At 47.3% G+C, this 4,226-nt stretch overlaps 1 non-coding gene across 1 annotated transcript; it reads right to left on the reverse strand.

Moving 5' to 3' along the window:
• Positions 1 to 216: 216 nt before the first annotated feature.
• TRNAF-GAA (transfer RNA phenylalanine (anticodon GAA)) lies at positions 217 to 289 on the reverse strand. The gene has a single exon. It is a non-coding gene; the product is annotated as a tRNA-Phe (tRNA).
• Positions 290 to 4,226: the final 3,937 nt, after the last annotated feature.

Raw genomic sequence — 4,226 nt, forward strand, 5'->3', positions numbered from 1 at the left:
GCTCTGCCTCACTCTCTTCCTCCCATATTGGGTCAACCAATAAGTCATGTGGGAAATACAGCTCCCATCCCTCATTGTTAAAGGTCAGGTGGGCCAGATAGAGGCAGAAGCCCACACTATCTTTTCCTGCTGCAGAGCCCAAGATCAGGACTTGCCTTGGATACAGGCACCGCTGCACTTGCAGAAAACCATTGCACAAAGAAGAAAGAAAGGGCCTGCCAAAGCCTGGGATTGACCCAGGGACCTTTAGATCTTCAGTCTAATGCTCGCCAAACTGAGCTACTTCAGCAGCTGTGAAAGAAAGGTCAAGTGAGGCAACAGCCCATGCTCTGTTGTCCTGCTTGGGAGCTTGAGATCAGGGAATTGCTTCAGTTAAAGACATCATGGCACTCCCAGAAAACAAGCCACTGCTGCACAAAGAGGTTGGAAAGGGCCTGCCAAAGCCCAGGATTGAACCAGGGACCTTTAGATCTTCAGTCTTGTCATAAATATAAAGGGAAGGGTAAACATCTTGGCTAGAGGAAAAATCCTTTCACCTGTAAAGGGTTAAGAAGCTAGGATAACCTCGCTGGCACCTGACCAAAATGACCAATGAGGAGACAGGATACTTTCAAAGCTGGAGGAGGTTGGGGGAGAAACAAAGGGTTCTCTCTGTCTGTGTCTTTTTTCTTTGCCAGGACCAGAGCAGGAATGCAGGTCAGAACTCCTGTAAAGGGTTAATAAGCAATCTAGTTAGATATGCATTAGATTCTGTTTTGTTTAAATGGCTGATAAAGTAAGTTGTGCTGAATGGAATGTATATTCCTGTTTTTGTGTCTTTTTGTAACTTAAGGTTTTGCCTAGAGGGATTCTCTATGTTTTGAATCTGATTACCCTATAAGGTATTTACCATCCTGATTTTACAGAGGTGATTCTTTTACATCAATTAAAATTCTTCTTTCAAGAACCAGATTGATTTTTCATTGATCTTAAGATCCAAGGGTTTGGGTCTGTGTTCTCCTATGCAAATTGGTGAGGATTTTTGTCAAACCTTCCCCAGGAAGGGGAGTGCAAGGTTTTGGTGAGGATTTTGGGGGGAAAGACGTTTCCAATGGCTTTTTCCCAATAATAAACCCGGTTAGACGTTTAGTGGTGGCAGCGGAAGTCCAAGGGCAAAAGGTAAAATAGTTTGTACCTTAGGGAAGTTTTAACCTAAGCTGGTAAAAGTAAGCTACAGAGGTTTTCATGCAGATCCCCACATCTGTACCCTAGAGTTCAGAGTGGGGAAGGAACCTTGACATGGTGGCAGAGCGGTGGGATCAACTTGAAATCATTTTGAGATTTTTTTGAACCAGAAGCACAGATTTGAAAAGGAAATATTTTTTTTCCTTTGGGCTGCTGGAAAGCAGGTTAAACTGAAAACAGTTAAAGTTTTTTTTCTCTGCTTTGGGGCCATAGCAGAGACAAAAGGGAATTGTCTTTTGTGAGCTGGAGTTTTCTCTACCTAAAGGCAGGGTAGTTAACCTCCTGCAGGGAAATTCACAAGTCTTCAAAGTAGTTCTTCACAGACCTGAAGTTTTTTTTTTTACCTAAGAGCAACTAGAGGGGTTTTCTGCATATTTGCCTGGAGACAAAGTTGTTAGGCTTGTTTTTTTCTTAGGATTTCTCTGTAGGCTGACAATCACTATCAGAGAACATAGGTATTTGCACAGCACAGCAAAATTTTACAAGCCAAGTTTTTTGTTTTGTTTTGTTTTTAACTTTCAGGTGTAAAGTTAGTTAAAAACAGAGAGGTTAGGATGACAGACTCCATGGTTCAACAAAAGCTGGAATTAGCCAGATTTGAGGCTGAGGGGGAAAAAAAGGAATATGAAAGATGGCTAGAACTCATGGAGATGGATGCACAAGCGGCCAGGGAAAAAGAAAGGGAGGCTGCCCACAGGAGGGAAATGGAGGCAAGGGAAAAAGAAAGGGAGGCTGCCCACAGGAGGGAAATGCAGGCAAGGGACAAAGAAATGGAGGCTAGGGCCAAAGAACAGGAGAAGAAGGAAAAAGAGAGGAAGCATGTGGAGGAGATGGAGAAGGCAAAGGCTCAGCAGAATATACCAACAAACCCTAGCAATCCTTCTCCAGGTACCACTTCCCATCCCAGAAAGTTCCCCACCTACAAGGCAGGCAATGATACGGAGGCCTTCTTAGAAAACTTTGAAAGGGCCTGCCTTGGGTACAGCATCTCTACCGACCAATACATGGTAGAGCTGAGGCCGCACCTCAGTGGACCCTTAGCTGAGGTGGTGGCTGAAATGCCTAAGGAACAAATGAACCAGTATGAACTGTTTAAAACCAAGGCGAGAGTCAGAATGGGGATAACACCCGAGCATTCCCGTTGGTGATTCAGAGCCTAAGGTGGAAACCAGACGTGTTATTTACCCAACATGCCTACCACATTGTGAAACACTGGGATGCCTGGATATCAGGAGCAAGTGTTAAATCTCCAGAACATTTGCCCTTCCTTATACAAATGGAGCAGTTCTTAAAGGGTGTTCCTGAGGAAATAGAAAGATACATCCTAGATAGAAAACCCAAAACTGTAATCGAGGTGGGGGAGATTGGAGCCAAATGGGTGGAGGTGGCAGAAAAGAAAAAAACTGGTCGCAGTTGGAGCAGATACCAGAAGGGACAACCTCAGACCACCCCCTACTACCAGGGGCCACCCAAGGCCCCACCTGCCCCCCAAGGAACCCTCCAGACACCTTATCGTCCCGCCACACCATTCTCCAGCAACCCACCTCGCCTCACTGACCCGACAGCTGGACGATGTTTTAAATGTAACAAGCCGGGGCATGTAAACACCAACTGCCCCAAGAACCCCGACAGATTACAGTTCATTGCTCCCAGATCACACCAGAGGTCCTCAGGTCCAGATACCTCCCAGATACCCTTGGAACAGAGGGAAACTGTGAGTGTGGATGGGAAGAAGGTCACCACATGGAGGGGCAACAGAGCACAAGTGTCAGCTATCCATGCTTCCTTAATGGACCCCAATTTAATCAACCCAGAGATCCAAGTGATGATTCAACCCTTCAAGTCAAACTCTTTCAGTTTGCCCACAGCCAAGTTGCCTGTCCAGCACAAAGGCTGGTCAGGAACATGGACTTTTGCAGCCTATGATGATTATCCCATCCCCATACTGTTGGGGGAAGACTTGGCCAATCATGTGAAGCGGGCCAAGAGTGTGGGAATGGTCACCTGAAACCAGGCTAAACAAGCCGTGAGGCCTAGCTCTGTTCCGGAAACTTCTATCAGGACCCGGTCAGAGGTGATGGACCCAGACCCCAGCCCAATGTCTGCAACAGCAGTAGTAGATCCAGTACCAGAGACCCAGACAGAGCCAGTCCCAAAACCAGAACCAGTGGAACAACCAGCACCAGACCCATTGCCAGCACTGAATCCAATACTTGCAACCTCAACACCAGAGGGTCCCACCGAACCTGAACCAGAGCAGCCCATAACCCTACACAAGAGGTTCAGCTGGAGCCTGAACCCCAACACAGTGCACCAGCGGAGAGCGGTTCACAGTCAGCAGAAACAGCCCCATCCCCTACATCACTTCCAGAGGGACCAAGCCTAGGTCCACAATCCAATGAGGAACTGATGTCTCCAGCATCAAGGGAACAGTTCCAGACCGAACAGGAAGCAGATGAAAGCCTCCAGAGAGCTTGGACGGCGGCACGGACCAACCCACCACCTCTCAGCTCTTCTAATCGATCCAGGTTTCTTGTAGAAAGAGAACTTTTATACAAGGAAACTCTTTCTGGTGGACACCAGGAAGACTGGCATCCTCAGAGACAGTTGGTAGTTCCAACTAATTACAGGGTAAAGCTCTTGAGCTTAGCCCATGATCATCCTAGTGGCCATGCTGGGGTGAACAGGACCAAAGACCGTTTGGGGAGGTCATTCCACTGGGAGGGAATGGGCAAGGATGTTTCTACCTATGTCCTGTCTTGTGAGATATGCCCAAAAGGGGGAAAACCCCAAGACCAGGTCAAAGCCCCTCTCCAGCCACTCCCCATCATTGAAGTTCCATTTCAGCGAGTAGCTGTGGATATTCTGGGACCTTTTCTGAAAAAGACACCCAGAGGAAAGCAGTATATACTGACTTTCATGGATTTTGCCACCCGATGGCCGGAAGCAGTAGCTCCTAAGCAACACCAGGGCTAAAAGTGTGTGCCAGGCACTAGCAGACA

Source organism: Lepidochelys kempii, chromosome 22 (genome assembly GCF_965140285.1).
Source record: "Lepidochelys kempii isolate rLepKem1 chromosome 22, rLepKem1.hap1, whole genome shotgun sequence".
NCBI lineage: Eukaryota > Metazoa > Chordata > Testudines > Cheloniidae > Lepidochelys > Lepidochelys kempii.